Below are 23,275 nucleotides of genomic sequence, written 5' to 3' on the forward strand. Positions count from 1 at the left end.
CAATCTATATACCTTTGATTTTTCTTTCTTTTCTTATTGCACTAAGTAGAACTTTCAGCTCCATATTAAGTAGGAGTGGCGAGAGAGAACATTTGTGTTCTTATTCCTAATATTAGAGAAAAAATATCCAGTTTTTCATAATTAAATGTGATATTTGTCATAAGTTTCTATAGGTATATTTTTATTAAGAAAATTTCCTTCTATCTGTACTTTGCTATGACCTTTTATTGTGAATGACTTGGATTTTGTAAAATACTTTTTCTTCATCAGTTGGTGTGATGATATGATTTTCTTTCTTTAGCTTGTGGATATGGTGGATTATATTGATTGAGTTTTGAATGTTGAACCAGTCTTGTATACCTGGAATAAACTTTACATGATTGTGGTGTCTAATTCCTTTTTTTCTGAGACAGAGTCTTACTCTGTCACCCAGGCTGGAGTGCAGTGGTGCAATCTGCAACCTCTTCCTCCCAGGTTCAAGCAACAAGCAATTCTCATGCCTCAGCCTCTCGAGCAGCTGGAATTACAGGCATGCACCACCACACCAAGCTAATTTTTGTATTTTTAGTAGAGATGGGGTCTCATAATGTTGGCCTGGCTGGCCTCGAACTCTTAACCTCAAGTTATCACCTGCTTGGCCTCCCAAAGTGCTGGGATTACAGTCATGAGCCACCACACCCAGCCTGTTGCGTCTAATTCTTTTTATACATTATTGACTCTCATTTACTATGATTTTTTTGAGCATTTTTGCATCTATTTTTATGATAGATATTGGTCTGTAGTTTTTTGTGTGTGATGTCTTTATCTTGTTTTACTATTAGAGTAATTCTGGCTCATAGAATGAGCTAGTAGGTGTTCCCTCTGTTTCTATTTTCTGGAAGATATTGTAGATAATTGGTATTATCTCCTTCCTAAATGTGTGGTATAATTCACCAGTGAAAATCATTTGGGCTAGTGCTTTCTTTCTTGGAAAGTTAATTATTGATTTAATTTTCTTAATGGACATGAGCCTACTAGGATTATCTGTTTTTCTTTGTGTGAGTTTTCATAGTTTCATCTTTCAAAGTTTATTCCTTTACATTATCCATTTTGTAATCGGTCCACTTCATCTAAGTTACCACCGAATTTGTAGGCATTGAGTTGTTCATAACATTTCTTTATTATCTCTTTAATGTCCATGGAATCACTAGTGATAATCCCAGTTTCATTTCTGATACCAGTGATTTGTTACTTCCTCCTCTCTCTCTCTCAACCTGGCTAGAGATATTTCAAGTTTATTAATTTTTTTCAAAGAATTATATTTAGGTTTTCTTTTATTTTCCTGTTTTCAGTTATATTGATTTCTGCTCTAATTTTTATTATATCTTTCCTTCTGCTTGGTGCTAGTTTAAATTGCTTTCTTTTTCTAGTTTCCTAAGTTTAAGATATTGACTTTAGATCTTTCTTCTTTTGTAATATATGTATTTAATGCTATAAATTTCTCTTGAAGGACTGCTTTTGCTGCATCCGACAAATTGATAATTCCTCTTGAGATATCCTCTTTGAACCTTGTATTTTTTTGGAGGGGAATGTGTATTTTACTCTTCTAGTATGTGGATATTTTCAGGTATCTTTCTGTTATTGATTGGTTTAACTCCATTGTGATTTGAATATATATTTTGTACAGTTTCCATTCTTTTACATTTAAGATGTCTCTTGAGTATCTATTTAAGATTTCTATTACTCTGAGCGTGGTGTATGTTAGTGAATGTTCTGCGTGAGCTTCAATAAAATGAGTATCCTGCTATTTTAATGGAATATCCTGTAAATGTCAATTAGTTGAAGTTGATTGATAGTGCTGTTTAACTATATCCTTATTGATTTTCTGTCTGCTGGAGCTAGAAGGTACTGACAGAGAGAAGCTGAAGTTTCCAAATATAAGAGTGGATTTATATATTTCTCTGTTGGTCCTTTCAGCTTTTGCCTCATGTATTTTGATGTTATGTTATTAGGTGCATACATGTTTAGGATTATGATGTCTTTTTGGAGAACCAACCCCTTTATCATTATGGAATTCCCCTCTTTATCCCTAATAGTTTTCCTTGTTTTGAAGTTTGGTTTATCTAAAATTAATATAGTTATTTCAGCTTTCTTTTGATTCATGTTAGCATCATGTATCCTCATCCTTTTACTTTTAACATAGGTAAGTTTTATATTTAAAATGAAATTCTTACAGACAATATAGTTGGCTAAATTTTTTTTACCCACTCTGACAATCTCTGTCATTTAATTCATTTAATTGATGTTTTTAGTTTATTCACACTTAAAGTAATTATTGATATGTTAATACATGTCAGTCTTATAATTATATCTATTCATTGCATTTGTTTGTTATTTCTTTTTCTGCCTTCTCTGATCTTAATTTAGCATTTTATATAATACCTTTTTGTGTTCTCTTTTATTATATCCATTAGATTCTTTTGAACATTTTGTTAACAGTTGCCCTGGAGTCCCCAGCATAATTTTTATTAGTCTATATCTAACAACATTATTCTGCTTCATGGGTAATGAAGATATCTTATAATAGATTAGTTCTAATTCCTCCCTCTAATCCCTTGTGATGTTGCTGTCACTTATTTTACTTATCAATATGATAAAATCACTGAATATATCGTTTCTATTATTTTAAATTTATCTTTGCAGCAACATGGATGGAGCTGGAGGGCATTATCCTAAGTGAATTAACACACAAACAGAAAACCAAATACTGTATGTTCTTGCTTATGAGTAGGAGCTAAACATTAAGTATACATGGATACCAAGAAGAAAACAATAGGCAGGGCTTCTTGAGGGTGGAGGATGGGAGAAGAGTGAGAACTAAAAAACTATCTGTCAGGTACTATGCTGATTACCTGGGTAACAAAATTATCTGTATGCCAAACCCCCATGACACATGCAATTTACCCAAGTAACAAACCTGCACATGTACACCCAAAACTAAGATAAAAGTTGGAAAAAAAAACTTTTTAGATCAATTAAAAATAAGAGAAATAAAAAGTATTTTATTTTACTTGTCTGTATTCTGTTCTCCATGCTCTTCATTCTGTAGTCCTCAGTTTCTGACGTATGTCATTTTCCTTCTCCCTGAAGAACTCCTATTCACATTCCTTGAAGGCCGAGACTGCTGCTGCTGATTTCCCACTATTTTTATTTGTCTACAAAAGTATGCATTTCTTTTACTCTCAGAAGGATAATTTCACTGGTTATAGATCTCTAGATGGGTATCTTTTTTTTTCTTTCAATGCTTTAAATATTTCACTCTCTTCTTGCCCGGATATGTTCTGGTGAAAAGTCTGCTATAATTATTACGTCAATGGGTAGAATGTTTCCCCTTCTTGCCTCTTCAAGATTTTTCTCTTTGTCTTTGTACTTCTGCAGCATAAATATTGTATTTTAATTTTATGTATGTGTGTGTGTGTGTGTGTGTGTGTGTTCGAGAGAGAGAGAGATAGCAAGCAGGAGATATATATATATATCTACGTGTGTGTGTGTGTGTGTGTATATCTCCTTAGTTATGTATATACACACACACACACACATATATATATATATGTCTCCAATATTCTGGAGCAGCTCTCTAACATGCTGGAGCAGCTCTCCAGTATATTGGAGATATATATATATATATATATCTCCTGCTTACTGTTCTCTGAGCTTTCTTGATCTGTGGTGTGATATCTGTTATTAAGTTAAAAAATTCTCAGCCACTTCAGGTAATACTTTTTCTTTTCCATCTGTTGTTCCAATTATGTATATTCCATAACATTTGAAACTGTCTCACAGTTCTTAGATGTTCTGTTATGCTTGTTTTCATTCTTTTTTTTCATTTCTATTTTAGTTTGAGAAATTTCCATTGACTTATCTTCAGGTCACTAATTCTTTCCTTGGCTGTGTCTTCTGCTGATGAGTGCTTCAAAGGCATTCTTCATTTCTGTCAGAGTGTTTTTTATTTCTACCATTTCCTTTTGTTTCTTTCTTAGAGTTTCCATCTCTCTGCTTACATTACCTTATATTGTTTCTTATTGGTTACTGTCTCCATTAGAGCCTTTACTACATTAATCATATTTATTTTAAATTTTCTGTATGATAATCCTAACATCTGTGTCACATCTGAGTCTGGTTTTAATGCTTGTTTCACTTCTTCAGAATTTTTTCCTACTCTTTTGTAATGCCTTCTAATTTTTATTGTTGTTGTTGTTGTTGAAATCCAGTCATGTTGTATTGGGTAATAGTAACTGAGGTAAATAGACCTTTAGTGTGAGAATTTATGTTCATCCGGTAAGAATTTGTCCTGTGTTTAATGTTTCCTGTAGGTATAGGTGCCAGAGGCTTCCAACTGCTCTGGTCCTTGTGTTATCTCTCTTGTTCTGCTTGGACTTCCCTGAGTACTCCTCCTCAGAGAGAGTTTGTACCTTGCACTCTTTCAGTTTTAGTCTGCTGTTACTGCACTGGAGCCCTGTGGGTGTGATGGTGAGGTGTGGGGAGGGGAAGCCTTCTATAGTTGTATAATTAAGTCATAGCTTCTTAGTGGGCCTTTCCACAAGTGCTGACCCAGTGGTAGAGCTTCCCCTTCCCTTTTTATATGAGATAAGAAGGCTAGTGAGATGCCGGAGTGCAGGGAATGCCTTTTGGAAAGTTGTTACAAGACTCTGGTAATCATTTCTCCTGGAAAGTGCGTCATTTTTATGGAGGAAGCTTTGGGTTTATTTCAGAAGGGTTACTTTCCCCCTCTCTCTGCCAGAGCCACTCAGGGATTTTTATTGGCTGTTCACCAAAAGAACCTGGTGGGGTTCTTGCAGGTAAGACCTAGGAAAGTATGGGTTTCTTCTGTGGCTCCCAAGAGTGTCTCACTCCCATCCTAGTTCTGCACTCAGTGTATTAGTTTGCGAAAACTGTTATAACAAAGTGTCACAGATGAGATGGTTTAAATACGTGAATTTCTTTTCCCATGATTCTAGGGACAAAAAGTACAAGATCAAGGTGCCATCAGGGTCAGTTTCAGCTGAAGGCTCTCTCTTTGGTTTGTGATGCTTGTCTTCTAGCTATTTCCTCACATATCTTCCTTCTCTGCTTGTTTGTGTCCTAAATTCCTCTTCTTATAAGGACACATAAAATTGGATAAGGGCCTACCTTAACGATCTAATTTAACCTGAATTCACTATTTAAATACCCTATTTCCAAATATAATCCCATTCTGAAGTACTGAGGATTAGGATGTCAACATATGAATTTAGGGGGGCAAAATCCAGCCCATAGCACTCGGTTCCTAGCAATTCATAGAAATTATAGCTCATGGCTCCAGTAGCTTCTGCTCCAGGTGTACAGATCTTAGCTGTGACTGGCTCTGGATTAGCCTGTCCCATCAGACTTCAGGGTTACAGTTTGCTCTGCAACCTCCGTTCTCTGACGAATCAAAGAAAATTTTCAAACATCAGTTTTTTCAACCTTTTCCCGTAAGATCAAGAGTGATGACTTCCAAGCCCTTCACATGTCAGAGTTGAAACCAGGTGTCTGGTAGGGTTCTTGAGGATTTTCACAAGCCCTCTCCCCTTTGGAGCTCCATGAATAGAATCATTTCCCTCCCAGCACCTATCACAGCACGGCATTTTAGTATTGAATAACTTGCTTTGTGTTGGTGATTTGTGTCTCCGCTCACTATACCAGAGACTCCATGAGGGCAGGAACCATGTCTCTTTGGTCCTCTGCTGAATCACCATTGTATAGTACATAATAGACCACAAATAGTGGTTAAATAGATGAGTGAAATAAGTCATTAAAACAGTGCTGCCTCTCACTTTAATGTCTTTTTTGATAGAAAAAAATAAAAATGTATTTTCAATATCATTATTATACACTTTGATTCTAAAATTTTCTCTTTGTACTGTTGAGCCATTAAAATGCTTTCTGTGGGTTTTTAAGGAAACACCCTGCTCAGTCACTACTCTGACAAGGCCTCAGCTTTGGAGCCCAGAGCAACACAGAGTTATGCATCTAAAGCTTAGGGGTGGTCCCAGAATGGTGCCTGCAGGATGAAGCCAAGCTCCCTAGCCCTTCAAGTTGGGGTCTTCTTTTATGTCTGTCTCCTGCAACTTCCTTCCCTATACTCTGTGCACTCATCAAACCAGAGGCCTCTCTTGTTTTTGAATTCACCATATTCTTTCATATCTCCAAATCTTTCCTTTCTTCCTTTCTCAGGCAGGAAAGCCCAAGCCACTGCTCAGCCTTCCAAAACCAGCTGAAATACCATTTTGTTGGTGCAGCTTGCCTGAGCTTTCTGGCAAGCCCCATTACCTCCTGCTGTGTGTTCTTTCAACCTCCATGGGTGAGCACACTCATTCCAGCACCAAACTGGAATTCTCTCTCACTTCTTCCACATCAGAACCACAAACCCTTTGAGAGTAGGTAGGGGCTGCTCCATCCGGAGGGTCTCTTGGATGGAAAATAAGAGTTGAATTCAGACCCCAAGAATCTCTTCACCATTTCTGCTGGTTGCTTTCTTCTACTTTTCACTAATGTTAGGCAGAAATATCAAACTAAAATGATCTCTCTCTCTCTCTTATCCTATTGTCAGGTCATCCTATGGTTGTTTTGCTCTGAAATTCAGTGTGAAAACCTGCCCCCTGCAAAGCTCTGTCTTTTTAGAACTTCGGCGTTACTGCCTTGACATATATTATTCAAACATTTCTGAAAACATGTTCCCATGCTTGTTCTTGTTCCCATCAACCAGACAACTGTGTTTATGGGGAGGAACTAAATTTAGTTTCCTCTGTAGAAGTCTAAGTGCCATTTAGAGCAGCTACACAACTAATCTGAGGTGGCAGTTCCAGCCTTGTGTAGAATGCGCCAGCACAGCAACGTGGAGTTTGAACATGTCAGCCAATTTCTTCTTCACCCCGTACAGGCTGTGGTCATCACTAGTTGCTTTGGTCTTTCGCCTTCTGCAAAACACCTGGCCTCATATTCTCTGCAGGGTGTGATGCACAAAGAAGGAAGGAGCAATAGGTAGAAATCTCAGTCCAAAACCCCAGGCATGTCAGAAATAGCATTTTCTTTTCCATAACATAATTGAGTTTTGACTCTAAGTCTCCAGTCTGACTGACTACAAGAAAATTTAACTTTGGGCTTTTTTGTCACCCCCACCAAACACTTATGCAGTGTCAAGGAATCTTAGGGTGGGAAGGTTGGAGTGGGCGAGAGGTGGGAGACAGAGCCGCTTGTCCCTGGTCGGCAGTCTGTGCAGGTTACTGCTGGGTGAGCCTTCATTCCTGTGCTCAGCCCCCCTCAGGTCCGGTGGCCTCTTACTACTTTCCTTTGATGCGTGTATGCTCTCTTTTGTTCCTTTTGGCCATTTCTCTGTGGCCGTGCTGACTCCCTGCTGTTACATTTGGGAAGTGGTGTTCAAGTCACTTGGACATGACCCGCAGAATTCTTTGTCTCTTTTTCCATGCCGGGGACTTCTCTCCCTATTCTGAGGTTTGGGAAGTTCCATGTCCATAACTTTGGTTACAAGGCTGTGTTATGCCCTGCATGCCCTCCCTTTTAGATCTTTCACAAAATTCTGGTAGCTCTGTTAAGATCCTAACTTTTAAATACAACAGCCAGGGTGTCTTGTAGACCACTTTTGCTTTCTGCCCTGAAACATACCATCCCCAAGGCAATGAGTCAGCATCCAGCTGATGACTTACCTAAATAAGGGAAAGAAAAGGAGGAAATGTAGGAAGAAAACTAATATAGATTCATATTTCAAAATATCATGTGGCCATAGTCGGAAGGTAGGGGGTCTTCAGGTGGCACAGAGACCGTTTCTCATCTCAACCTCCACAATATGCTGGACCAAAACTCTCCTGCCAGTGGACTAGCTTTCTTTTCTGTTTTAAATACAGTGCAATATTTTGGTTAACTCTCACTGATGATGACACTAAATTCCTTGTGTTAACCTAGACTTCTGTCATGTATGTAAGATGGTTACCATTCCAGAGTAGAAATGCGCGAGAGGGACTGACAAGTCACAGGGTGTGCATGTGATGTGATAAGCCTGCCGGGTCACTCTCCGATGGATGCTTTGATCACCTGTGCATGACAGACCCCGCCCCCATTCTCTCATTGGAATTGGGTGTCATATCTGTAAGAGTGCTGCACCAGGAAGCTGTTGAGGAGATGACGGTTCTCAATGTGGGAAATGCAAGGGTCTCATAGCCATTGGCTCTGGCGAAACCAGTCTGCCTCCCAGTGGAGAGCCAGGAAGAATGTGAGGTGGGGAAGGAAAGTTGTTGGCTCCAAAGAAAAAGAGATAGTGAAGCACAGAAGAATGTTAAATAGGATTTTAGAAAAAGATCTCTCCTCAGGGAGATCACCTCCAAATGTCATATCCATGACCTCAGTTGCATGGGGGAAATTTGCCTGATTTCATGGAGCCCTCTAAAAAGAATTGGGCTGTGGAGGTCTTTATTCTCTAGTATACATGGCTTTCATTTCTGAAAGCCTGAAGAGGCCACCATCACTTGTTCAGCCTCTGTCCTTTCAATAAGTAATCCAAATATAAAAATGTAAGATAAAGATAAACAGGCGATGCAGCTTTCAGATTAGAGGCGCTCAGAGAAGTTGGACGTGAGAAATGTGTATGTGGCCTTCTATATTCACCTCTAATTGCCACGACTGAGGAGAGTTCGGGGGTGTTCCTGAGACCCATGAGGAAGATGTCCCAGGACACAGGGCGCTTCTCACTGCATCAAAGAGACCTCAGTTTGAATCCTGATTCTCTGGGCTGTGCAATGGGGGCAAGTTACTAAGCCTCTCTGAGTTCATTTCGTCATCCACCTTTCAAAGTTGATCACAATTGTAAAAGGCAATACATGTAAAGTGCATGTGCAGTGCCCAGAACATAGCTAGACTATTTTCGCTAACTTCCTGTGTGTTTAGCATGTGCCAGTCACTGCGTTACATGCTTCGCATGCATGATCTCATTTAAGAGGAATTTGAACCTGAGAAAGTTGGATATACACATACATGCATGAAAGAAATTCAACGTCTAGGAAGCTGTCTAAAGAAAATAACAGTGTGGGCTGGCTGTGGTGGCCTATGCCTATAATCCCAGCACTTTGGGAGGCTGAGATGGGTGGATCGTGAGGTTAGGAGATCGAGACCATCCTGGCTAACGTGGTGAAACCTCATCTCTACTAAAAATACAAAAAATTAGCCGGGCATGGTGGCACGCACCTGTAGTCCCAGTACTCGGAAGGCTGAGGCAGGAGAATGGTGTGAACCCAGGAGGCGGAGGTTGCAGTGAGCAGAGATCACACTACTGATTCCAGCCTGGGGGACAGAAAAAAACACCATGTATGAAAAAAAAAAAAAAAAAAAAAAAAAGGAAAGAAAGAAAATAACAATGTGTGCACACATGGATCTTAATAAAATATTAATTTAACACTGATCTTATTAAAATATTTCAATACTGTATGAGTGAAAAAAAACAGAAATAACCAATGTCCTACAATAAGGAAATGATGAAGGAGATGGTTGTATGGCTGTTAAAATGATGCTGCAAAAGAAGACTTAAGGACAAAGAGAGAAATCCAAAGTAATTTTAAAAATCAGTTTAAAATTGTGTACAAAATGAATGACTTTTTACTTAAATGCACAGGTGTATAAATATATGTCCATAGAAGATGCATGGAATGACACATGTCAAGTGCTGACAATGATTTCATCCGGATTTGGATAAAACTGGTCATTTCTGTCCTCATCCTTGTTGTACACATTTGAATTTTCAGCTTCTTCCCAATGACCATCTGCTGTTAAGTCATAAAAACTCAACAACAAGAAAAGTTATTTGGAATTTAAACAATTTAAGTGGTAGACACATTCGCACCCCTTTGATGGTTTTCTCTAGTGCCTAGTGAAAGAATTTGGTAGACAAAGCTTCTATTTGATTTTAAACTTTTCAGTTAAGCTGGAAGTAGCACACTGGGGAGACCAGGTAGAAGCTATTAACCCAATTTTAGGAAGGAGTGTCCTGAAAGAGGCATGGAGCCTGGAATCTTGCAGATCATCAGCCAGCGGGAGGTCAGACCTGAGGTCTATTTCGCTGCCAGTGGCTTTCCAGACACTGTGAGGAAATTTACCGAGAAGGCACCAGGTGGTTTTCAGGCCAGTCAGCTCCTGGAGAATTTGGACACAAGTGCTCTGCATCTGACTTTCCCACTTTCCTCCCACCCATTGGAAGATCTGATTGTCACACTGTCCCATCTTGTGGCAGGGCCTCACGGGAGTGAGGAGGGGTGAGTAAGGCGTATCCTGGAGAAGTTTAAATATTTCCAGAAAAAATCAAGTCCCAGGTTTAGAGAGGGAGGGATGGGATTTTCCCTGGAAATACTGGTAACTTTTTGCATGAAAATGTGAATCTCTTATGTTTTAAAACTATGAAACGTATCACATATATATATGAATAGAATTGTTATATATATATGTGTGTGTGTATATATATATATATATGCATGTGTGTGTACTCTATGACTTGCTTTAGTGATTCATTCATGGTGATACAAGCAGCTGTAATTCATTTATTTTTCACAGATGTGTACTTTTCTAGGACAAACCTAAAACATAATTTATGTATCCATTTCCTTTTTAAAACAAGTTTTTACTGTTACATGAAATGCCATTATGAACTGGGACACAAGTACAATCTTATTGAGAGTACAGGTTGAGCATCCTTACTCTGAAAATCTGAAGTCCAAAATGCTCCAAAATCAGAAAATTTTGAGTGTCAACATAACACCACAAGCGGAAAGTTCCACATGTAAGAACTTAACACTACCTTTCATGCACAAAAGTATTAAAAATAGTGTATAAAATTACCTCCAAGCTATGTGTATAGGGTGTATGTGAAACATAAATGACTTCTGTGTTTAGACTTGGGTCCCAACACCAAGATATTTTATTATGTCTATGAATATATTCTAAAATCTGGAAAACTTCTAAATCTGAATACTTCTGGTTCCAAGAATTTTGGATAAGAGACACTCAACCTATATAATACCCAGGAATAAAATTAAAAGGGTTATAGGGGCATATGATTCTTCAAAATAACTAGGTAACAATAAATTGCTTTCCAAATGGTTTTATTAATTTACACCACCCTAAGTCTTTTATGACAACTTCTATTTCTCTTTGTTATCCTCTTTGGGAATGTTAGTATATTTAGACTTTTTTCTTTTGTAATTTTTGCCAACATAGAGTGGACGTTTGTAACTAGTACTTTATTAATTATGCTAATACAAATCATTGTTTCACTTGTTATGGGTTATTTGTGTTTGAGCTTTTGTGAAATACCTTTCAGATCTTTGCCTATGTTTTCTGCGGGGTTGTTTGTTATTTTCTTTTTGGTTCACTAACAATCTTGGTGCATTAGCTCTAAGCACTTTATCCGTTCTATGCGTTGCTAGCATCTTCTCCAAGTGAGTGGCTTTCCTTTGACTCTTTTGTGATGTTGTCTGATAAACAGTTATTCTTCATTTTAGTGTAGTTAAATTTATAATTTCTTCTTTTAGATTTTGCACGTGTTAGTCCTATTTAGAATGTTATTTCCTGTTCTATGATAAGAAGTATACTCTCCTATATTGTGTTTTAAGTTTTTGTTCATTGGCATCTAAAAATTTTAAAGATTTGTATTTCACATGTAAGTCCTTTTCTATATCAAGGTTTTTCAGTAGTGGTATTAGCATGACCTTGGGCTCTGGAATTCTTTGTATTGGGGGGATTCCTTGCGCATTGTAGATCTCTACACACTAGATGTCAGTAGCACTACTCCCTCTCCTCACCCCCTAGTAGTGACAGTGAATATGGTCCCAAGACATTGCCATTATATTCCCTGGAGACAGGCTGCCAGATTCAGCAAACAAAAACACAAGATACTGGGTCAAATTTGAATTCCATATAAACAACAAACACTTTTTAGTATAAGTAATGTAATATTTGAGATATAGTCACATCAAAAAATTAGGTATTATTTAAATTCAAAAGTAACAGTATGTCCAGTATGTTATCTGGTGATCATACTCAAATGAGGGTGGAGTATGTTTTAATTGCGTCCTCTTCACCCTGTTGGTGAAGGAGGGATTCAGGCCCTAGGATTATGAGGATGACCAAACGTATCACACCTAATACTGGAGAGATGGGCTTGTTAGTCACATGTATTCGCAGCCCAGGTGAAGAGAACGCTGCAAGCCACACAGGACCACGCAGAGGTTGCACTCAGAAACAGAGTGAACAACCAGGGGCTTTGTAGTATCAAGTGGGTGGGGCGCCCCCTGGTTCCCATGGGAGGATACATTTGCCTGGTAGGGATCTGAAACCTGCTACTCAGAGATAAGCAGGAGCTGTGTCTGATGCCTTTGATAAAGAAAGTTGTTTAGTGAGGGTGGTGAGGGGAACTTACAACTAGGCCATTCAAGACACTCCCAATTTTACCAGGTATCAAGGCAGCACAAAATATTGATCCTTGATTTTAGGCCTTCGGTCACAAAGTAGGGAGACATTGCTCCCTTCCCCAACCCAATTCAGAACCATTGATCCAAATGGAAATGATTTTTGAGCATGAAAATATTGAAATCCAATTTTATATGATATATATCTATAAAATGAATTCTCCCAGCACAATTTATTAAATTGTCTCCCCCACCCTCAGTCTGCAATGCTATCTCTTTAATACATCAAGTTTCCACACATAAGTGGGTCTACAATAGGTCTTTCTATTCTCCGCCTTTGAACTGTAGCTCCATCCCTGAGAGTACATTCGCAGCCTTAATTAGTGTAACTTTACAAAACTCTCAGTATCTGGTTAGGCATGTCTTTCATATTGCACCTTATTGGAAAACCACACCTGTTCTTATCTCTTTGATCTTCCACATAAATTTAGCAGAAAACTCTGAAGCGCTATAAAAAGTTTCTGTTAGGGTTTTTACTAAATTGAAGTCTATGGGTTAATTTGAGGATAACTGATATTTTTAACACAATGATTATTCTTATTCATAAATACAGTATGCATCCTTCTAGGCTTTTCAAACTTTAATGTTTTTATTTAAGGTGTGTCTCTTGTGAATAAGATGTAGTTGAGGGGCTTTTTTGGTATGGTGAGGTGATCTTCGTTTTTAATTCAAATATTAGATTATTTACATTTTAAAACATTACTGATCTATTTGGATTTATTTCTGCCATCTCACTGTTAGGTCCTAGTTGTCCAACTGTTATTTGCCCCTTTTGTTTCTTGATGTTTCACACATCAATTAAAATTTTTTTTCTATTGTCTCCCTTCACAACTTTGTTACATACATTTTTTTCTTGAGTGAGCTTTAATATTTATGCAGTCTGTGTCTTTACAATAAGTTGCTCATTGTATGTAAGTTGTCAAATTTATTGCCATACACTTCACAGTCTTTTCTTATTATTCTTTTTAATTTCTGTTCTGTAGACTCAGGAACGATGTTGCATCTTTCATTCCTGATACTGTTAGTCTGTTAGTTTATGTGCTCTCTCTTTTCTTTCTTGATAAGTATGACAAGTTTAACAATGTTATTAAATATTTTTAAAAAACAGCTTAGGGTTTCATCAATTCTCTGGTTTTTTTTTTTTTTTTTTTTTGGTTTTGTTGATTACTGATCTTATCTTTGTTAACTCGTTTTAATGCTTCCTTTGGATTGATTTTTTTCTTCTTTTTCTCCAAGATAGAAGCTTAAATAATTGTTTTGAGAGCCTTTTCTTTTTCTAATATAAGCATATGATGCTATAAATTTCCCTCTAAGAACAGTCCTAGCTGGATCTCACAAATTTTGATACACGTGTTTTCATTTTCATTTGGTTCGAATGTTTTCTAATTTTTCTTGTGATTTCTTTCTTGACCCACACATTATTTAGAATGTGTCGTTTAATTTCTAAATATTTGAATGCTTTCCAGGTAACATTTTGCTACTTATTTCTAGTTTAACCCCATTGTGAGCAGAGAACATACTTTAAATTATGTAAATTATTTTAGATTTATTGACATTTATTTTAAGGCTTAGTTTGTGGTCTATCTTGGTGAATGACTCATGTGTACTTGAAAGAGTGTGTATTCTATTGTTGTTGGATGGAGGGCTTTATAAGTACTAATTAAGTCATGTAGGTTAAGAGTGTTGTTCATATCTTCTCTATCTTTGTTAATTTTCCATCTACATGTTTTATTAAGTACTGAGAGTTAATATCTCTGACTATAATTGTGAGATTGGATATTTCTCCTTCAGTTCTATCCATTATTTTTATGTATATCGTTAAGCTTTTCTTAGGTACATAGAAATTTAGCAATGCTATGTGTGCTTAATGAATTGTCTCTTTAAAAATTATGAATATCATGATAGTGTTTCCTGTTCTGAAGTCTATTTTGTTTTATACATCAACCTCTAGCTTTCTCTGGATTAACATTTTTATCACATCACTTTTTCCAACCTACTATTTTTACTCTCCCTTTATCTGTATATTTAAAGTGTGTTTCTCATAGACAACAACAAAGGTTTGGTCTTGTTTTTCATCCACCTTGACAGTTTCTACCTTTCAACTGGACTATGTAGATGATTTGCATTTAATGTACTTATTGATCTGGTAGGTTTTCAATCTACCCTCTTGTTATGTCTATTTTATTTGTCCCATATTCCCTTTGATAATTATTTTTCTTACCTTACTTTGGATTGAATAATTTTTATGATTTTATTTAATTCCACAATTAGCTTATTAGCAATAATTCTTTATTTTAATTTTAGTGATTTATCTGGGATATGCATTATACATCTTTAAAATACAACAATCTACCTTCAAGTAATATTATACCACTTTTAATATAGTGTTAGAACCTCACAAAAGCATATTACCATTTCATTCTCCTCTTTTTTGTGGGTTAAAAAAATATATATATATATAATGCATATGAGTCATTTGAAAGACATATGTATTACAAATAGTTTTCACATTCTCTGGCTTACATATTTGCTTTATTAATGGCATATTCTGGAAAGCAGTTGTTCCAATTTTGATGATGTCTAATTTATCATTATTTTATATTTAGTGCTTCTTAAATGCCCTGATAAATATTTGCTCATCTCGTTATTGAGAAGATAGTCTCCTATATTTTATTCTGGAATTTGTATAAGCTTAGCTTTTAAATTTAGGTTTATAATCCATCTCAGCTTAATTTTTATATATAGTGTCAGGGTATGAATTGGGATTCATTTTCCCCACATAGTATCTGGTTGGTCCATCATTATTTATTGAAAATGCCTTGTCCTCCCTCATAAGTCAGTTAGCCATCGTGTAGGGCTATTTCTGGACTCTATATTGATCTATGTATCTATGCTTATGCCGTATAAACAGTCTTAATTAGTATAGCTTTATAGTAAACCTTGAGGCAGTATAAGTCCTTTAACTTTGATCTCTTTTTTCAAGATTGGCTATTTTACATTTTTTTCCTCTTTAATATGTGATTTTTTTGAAAGAATTTTTTTATTATATTTTATGTTCTAGGGTACATGTGCACAATGTGCAGGTTTGTTACATATGTATACATGTGTCATGTTGGTGTGCTGCACCCATTAACTCATCATTTACATTTGGTATATCTCCTAACGCTATCCCTCCCCTCTCCTGAACTGAACAATGAGAACACTTGGACACAGGAAGGGGAATAATTTACATTTTTTAATTTCCATTTAAAAAAAGGAAAGGGAAAAAAAAGGAATGGCTAAAGTGATGTGGAAAGCCTGCAGGCACTCGTAAGCATTTATCTCAGAGAAATTATACTTATGTTCACACAAAAACCTGTACATGAGTGGTTCTTAGAAATTTTATTTATAATAACAAAAAACTGAAAACACCCCAGATGTTCTTTGATGGGTAATAGTCAAATAAATTGTAGTATATCCATACCATTGCATACTATGCAGTAAAAAAAGAACAAACTGCTTAACACTTAACGAGTTCAATGGATCTCAAAGGCATGCTGAGTGGAAAACATCACTATCGAAAGATTATGTAGTATGTGATTTCTTTTATGTAACATCCTTAAAATGATGAATAATAGAAATGGAGAACAAATGAATAGTAGCCAGGGGTGAGGGAGAGGGGAAAGGAGGGAAGTGACTGTGACTACAAAAGATCTGGGCATGTCGACAGGGCTCCCCAAATGCTTCTTGAGTGAATGGACAGCAGAACAATTGAAATCAGCAGTTTCCAAACTTTCCATCTCCAAAAAGCCCTGCTTCCTTTCTGGAAACACCGTATGGTTTAGAACAGCATCACTCATTCAGCCTGTGTTTTGAAAGTTAGAAAAAAATGAAAGAATTTAATTTCCAGTTTTAGAAATAATTTAATCTTGAAAAAATACTAAGGTCTGCCATTTGAGATTCTGAGTAGGTAGAGGTAACCAGTGTAGATCAAATCTTAGCCATAAGAAAAATCCAGTCACTCATTGGTGAGTGCAGCCTTGATTTCAGAGACTTTACTATTTCCATTAGGTTACTTGTAAAAATAAAAGATGCCTGAAGATCCTCTTTACATTCCCAAATTCCAATATGCTTTAGATAATGAAGTCTCACAAACTTTCAGCCACCACATTTTTCTCGTTGTCTGCTCCTCAGTTGAAAGCTGAGAAAGAATGCTTTCATGTTACCTGCAGGCAAGGCCTGGGTCAGCTTCTGTTCTGTAAGTCACATGTTGTCTACTGTTCCATAGACTGCTTGGCAGGAAATCAGAAAATATCATGAAAGCACAGGCACATTCACAGGATAGGAAGGCAGGATGGGCAGGTCCATTCAGAGGATGGGAGACTCAAACACTCTGAAGAGTGGGTCAATCCATTCAGGCAATGTGGGACTCAATTACTTTCAAGGCTGGGTAGTTTCTAGGAATTCCTCAAGAATTAAACCCATGGTTAGCACGATTCCCCACAAAAGGTATCATTCTAGAAATAATTTAGTTCTTCAACAATGAAAATATACCGCTAAATAGCAGTCCATGGCCTTGACTACTTCTGGAGCGTTAAAATCAGGGTCATGAGCAAAGGGTAGTTACTTGAAAAAATGCTTATGATACACTACAACATTAAAATATCAGTGGAAATTATGCAGTTAAAGTGGCTATTGATTCATAATGACTAGCTTGGCTATGATCCTGCCAATCTTCATCTCCAGCCGTGGATGAGTGACCACAGGTCCAAATCGGATGCTGAGCTGACGAATCAGGTTCTCTCCTGCTGAAATTTGAGAACAGGAGTGAGGTCTTTGGAGGTGGAAAGGAACTGAGACTAAATCTGGGCAAGGCCCTATGTGGAGTTTTCCTGACCCTGGCTGAGAGGTCTTTTGGAGTAGTCTCCTCCTGCCAGGGAGATCAGCTCTTCCTTTGCAACCAGAAAGACTGTTCTGAGTCACAGGGGATTGACCAGGCCATTGATTGAGTGCCTTCTGTGTGCCAGCAATGTATCTATATTATCTATCAATCCTGAAAACAGCTTTGGGATGGGTGTTATTACTCCTCTTTACAGATGAGATCACTGAAGTTCAGAGATGACAGCTGGTAAGTGATGAAATTTAATCCCTGGGTTCCAATCCTATGATTTTTCTACTCACACTGAGAACGTGCACAAAACTGGAAGAATACAATGGTGAAAACAAAGAAAGAGATGCATGCAGAGAGGGAGAAAAACTACAAGGAAATAAATCAAAATGTTAGTATTGGTATGTTGGAGTGCTAGGACTGAGAATTGTTTCCTTCTTTTCTGCATTTTCCTAATTTTATTTAATATGCACTGAAAACAAAATAAGAACACGGTCAACTCCTGGGGCTATTTTGGGAGTTGGGGGCTTCCCTGAGTGTCCGTCGGGGTACCTGCGCCTCTTCAACTGCACTTGCAGCTCTTCCCTTCTCTCCGGGAAATGATCTTTTCCATGAGTCACCTCATTCTGGAGACAAAGTGGCTGCCTCCTTCCTTCAGAAGACACTGCAATTTAATCACAAATAATTGCCACTCAGAAAGATCGGCATTTTACATCCCTCAGATTTGCTGTCTCTCAAATCAAACAGCTCAGTGAGTCATTAAGCAGTCAGTATAATAGAGATTTTACCCACTTAAAAGCCCACCTCTCTCCCACGTGCCTCCTGAAGTTATTTTTCCTTGTATTGATTGATCATGATGAAAATACTTCTCTCACCCTCTCATTATGCCATAGACTGTGTTGATAAAGACTCAGGGAGCTCAATTCCTCTCCTGGTTAGAATGAAGGAACTAGTATTTACCAAGTATGTACTTAACGCCCTGAGTTAGTGCCTTAAATACACTATTTCATTCATTCATTCATGACAAGGATGGGAGAGTGGTGTGGGCCTTGCCATTTTTCCTGTAGGGAGACTAAGGCTGAGGGATAGAGTAAAAGGCATGGCGCAGGTGATGTGGCGCAGTGGCTGCGTTCTCATCCCCGGTGTCTGGTAGTCAAGCTCCTGACATCTGCTCTGCTCTGACTATAACCTCCCACACCCTTGGGACCTTCACCTGTAAAAACAAGGAAGAGTAACAACAGTACCACCATCATGGCAGTGTGATGAGGGTTAACATGATCTTTATTTAATGTCATTATCAAAATGACTTTTTTTTTTGGAGACAGAGTCTCGCTCTGTCATCCAGGCTGGAGTGCAGTGGCACGATCTCGGCTCACTCCAAGCTCCACCTCACAGGTTCAAGCAATTCTCCTGCCTCAGCCTCCCGAGTAGCCAGGATTGCAGGTGTGTGCCATCATGCCTGGCTAATTTTTTTTTTTTTTTTTTTTAGTAGAGACAGGATTTTGCCATCTTGGCCAGGCTGGTCTCGAACTCTTGACCTCAAGTGATCTGCCCACCTCAGCCTCCCAAAGTAATGGGATTACAGGCGTGAGCCACCATGCCTGGCTAACACTATGACATTTAAAATGTTCTTTTGGTAGGCCTTGTACCTTTCCCGATAGATTTATTCCCAGAGATTTTAGATTACTTTTTGGCATTATGAATTGGATCTTTTTTGCCCTTACATTTTTAATTCGTTATTTCTTGTCATTCTTTTAAATGTTAACTCTGTTCACAGGGGAATGTCAGCTTTATGAGGGGAGAAATTTTATTATGTTCAAAGCCATGTTCTGAATTCTTAGAAAAGAATATATATAAATATGCCTGGCACGTAGTAGGTGTTCATGAAATATTTGTGGGATAGATGGATCTGGCTAACTTATGGCACCATTTAGGGTGCTGTAGCAAGATACAATAAAATAGGTGGCTTATAAATAACAGAAACTTGCTTCTCATAGTTCTGGAGGCTGGGAAGTCCAAGATCAAGATGCGAGTAGATTCAGTGTCTGGTGAGGGTCCACTTCCTGGTCTAGAGAGCAATTCTTCTTGCTGTATCCTAAAGTGGTTGATAGGGCTAAGTCTCTAGGGACTTTGTTATAAGGGCATGAGTCCCATTCTTGAAGGCCCTGCACTCATGGCCTACTCACCTCCCAAAGACCCCACCTCCTAATACCATCACTTTGGGGGCTTTGATTTCAACATATGAATCTTGGGGAGACACAGACATTTCGACCACAGAACTTACTAAATTCTCTTACTGATGCTTGTAGATTTTTCAGGTGATTCTCTTAAATTTTTAGCCGATAGCAAATCGTCTGTAACTTGCAATGGTCTTTTCTTTCCCGATATTTATGCTTTTTCTGTGAAACAGTCTTGATCTGGGAAGACATCTTTGTAATAGTCCTGTATTAAACAAGAATGCTTCTAATGTTTCAGTACTAAGGATGATGTTCGGAGGGGTTTCTGGTAGCTGCCTTTCATCAGGTTGTAAAATTTACACTTTATTCCAAGTTCCCTGAGGTTTCTTTTTATCTTATTTTTTAATTAGGACTGAGTGGATTGCATTATGTATATATCTGGCATCTGTTGAGATGGTCATGACTTTTTGCCTTGACTTTGTTGATGCTTTTTTATTAGCTATTAAAAGTGACAAGCATACAGACTAGATATGTGGAAATGTGCATATGAATTTTTTCAAAATGCACATCACATAGTACATGCATGGATGGCAATTGTGTGAGTGTGTTACCATTACGCTAGGAGAAGTCATTTCCTCTTCTGCCTGCCTTTCTGGCCACACCTTCCCTTAAGGGGAAGAGGTGGCTGATCTGCTCAGTTATTGCAAGATATTTATCAGGGCAGAGTCTCTGTGCATTGGGTCTTTCCTGGCCCTGTTCCCTCTCAGTGGCCTCCTGTTTTGCTCCATGTCTCAGAGGTAGTGAGTAGAGCTGGTGATCCTTTGGTTACTGGCATCTCCTTCTTCCACTTTTCTCTTCCATGAGGCTGTGAGAGCAGGCGGGGCTAGAAGTGGCCTCTTGGGACAGAATACTCATCTTCTGTCTTCTTCCTTCATGTGACTTCAGGGGATGGTAAGAGCCAAATGTCACGCATTCCACTCCAGCCCAACTTCTTTAGAGGGCCCTGTTTGGCAAGTAGAAACCTGCATGGTGTGGTCCATTTGATTACCGTTCTTTGTGTCTGTCTCTCTCAAGGATTCTGCAAAGAACAGTAACGGCTGAAAGGGCAGGATATGTGCACTCCCAGGCTCCTGACTATAGTACCACAGATTTGAAGAGGTTTTCAAGAAGGTATCATAGTGAGAGCTTAATAGTATCTTCCAAAAAGATACATGCAGTTCCTAACCCCTGGCATCTGTAAATGGTACCTTACTCAGATATAGAATCTTTGCAAATGTAATTTGTTAAGGATCTTGAGATGAAATTATCCTAGATGGTGAGCCCTAAATACAATAACTGGTGCCATTATGAGAAGAGGAGAAGATGCACAGAGATGCACAGACAGGGAGGATGCCACGTGAAGGCAGAGGCAGAGGCTGGAGTGAGGCAGCCACAAGCCAAGGGACATGGGAGCCACCAGAAACTGGGAAGAGAAGAGGAAGGATTCTTCCTCAGAGCCTTCAGAGGGATATCAACAACTTCATTGCCAACTTCTGGTCTGGCCTAGGGCTCTGAGAGAACACATTTCTGTTGTTTAAACCAGGGTTCCTCAACCCCTAGGCCACAGACTGTTACAGTCCGTGGTTTGTTAGGAACCAGGCCACACAGCAGGAGGTGAGCAGCAGCGGGCGAGGAAGCGAAGCTTCATCTGTATTTACAGCTGCTCCCCGTTACTGGCATTACCACCCGAGCCCTGCCTCCTGTCAGATTAGCAGCAGCATTAGATTCTCATGAAAGTGTGAACCCTGTTGTGAAGTGCAGATGTGAGGGATCTAGGTTGCGCACTCCTTATGAGTATTTAGTGCCTGATGATCTGTCACTGTCTCCCATCTCCCCCGATGGGACTGTCTAGTTGCAGGAAGACAAGCTCAGGCTTCCCACTGATTTGATATTATGGAGAACTGTATAATTATTTCATTATATATTACACTGTAATAATAATAGAAATAAAGTGTACAATAAATGTAATATGCTTGAATCATCCCAAAACCAGCACTCCCCACCCCTTTGGTTTGTGGAAAAATTGTCTTCCACAAAATCAGTCCCTTTTTAGGTTGGAGACTGCTGGTTTAAACCATGCAGTTTGTAGTTCTTTGTTATGGCAGCCCTAGGAAACTAACCCAGTTTATGAGGCATAGAGAAGTACATTAAGCTTTATGTTTAGTTTGGAGAACATTTCTTGCTACTATAACATAAAAGGCCACATTTTAAAAATTAAATGTGGTGTGTCGTGGCTTATACCTGTAATCCCAGCAGTTCAAGAGGCTGAGGCAGGAAGATCCCTTGAGGCCAGGAGTTCGAGACCAGCCTGGGCAAGAAAGTGAGACTCTGTCTCTAGAAAAAAAAAAAAAAAAAAAATTCTGGCATGGTGGTGGACGCCTCTAGTCCTAGCTACTTGGGAGACTGAGGCAGGAAGATGGCTTGAGCCAGGAGTTTGAAGCTGTAGTGAGCTATGCTTGTACCACTGTACTACAGCCTGGGTGACAAGGCAAGACCCTGTCTCAAAAAAACAAAACAAAACAAAACAAAACAAAACAAAATACTGTTATTATCTCACAGTAGGAAAATTTTTTTGTGTCTAGCTATAGGGAACTGGTTAAATAACTTCTGCAACATCACCTATTGAAATGCATTCTATAGCTATTGCAAATTATAATTATAAAAGCTATCAAATCATATTTAAAATATTTATGTTACGATGATGCATGATTAATAAATAATACAAGTTTCTTTTTGGGATGTGTACAATTATGTCTGCATATGAACAAAGACTGGAAGAAAGTGCAGAAAACTGGAGATGACTTACGTAACGGAACAATGGAATTGTGTCTAATTTTTACATTTTTCTATGATTGAAAGATGTTTTCATAATTTTAATGAAAATTCTATGACTCTCTTCTTAGGAGTAAAAAACAGTTACAGAACAATTGTGTAATAAAATATGTCCAGGATCCTGCCAAGAGTTTTTATGTCACTAATCAATACATTAGCAGGGAAAAAATGATTTTGTAAAGCAAAATTGTATTCAAAGATCAAATGCCCAGGCTGGTTTTATTTTAAAAAGTACACCAAGAGACATACTCTGCTGCCCCTTCCACCTGGGGCTCCTATGCAGTCTCCCAACCTCACCCCCGACTCACACACCCAGGCCTGCGAATACATCTCTTCCTGGTCTACCCCAGCTTTGGAAATCTGCATCATCATGCAGCCATTTTGTCAGAGGAAAGCACTGTGTCTCTGTGGTTTATTAAATCAGGGTGGGTGCCATACCTCCAGAGTATTCAATTCTCTTTTTCTCATATGGATTCACTTGGCTAACGAAGCCCTCCTATGTGGGAACAGGGTGCACAGCAGGAATGTAAAATGGTCCTTCCCCGCTTGAGTCTTACAGCCTAGAAGGCTTGCTGAATAACAGGTTGCCTCTTGGGAAAGCCGGGACCATGCTCCAAATGGATGCTGCAGTGGGAGTCAGGGGAGATTTACCTGGACCCCTGCAGCAACTTACTCAGCTTCTTTTAATGTTGAAGGGTACAGAGAAGAAGAGTTGGGGGGTTTTGGAGGAAAAGCCCACTGGACAATTTTACCCCAAAGCTCTGAAACCCAAGGTTAGTTCAAGTATGCAGACATACTCTCACATCTCAAACTAAAAGATGATTTGTTCTCTTAAA

The sequence above is a fragment of the Piliocolobus tephrosceles genome, chromosome 4 (genome assembly GCF_002776525.5).
Source record: "Piliocolobus tephrosceles isolate RC106 chromosome 4, ASM277652v3, whole genome shotgun sequence".
In the NCBI taxonomy this organism is placed as follows: domain Eukaryota; kingdom Metazoa; phylum Chordata; class Mammalia; order Primates; family Cercopithecidae; genus Piliocolobus; species Piliocolobus tephrosceles.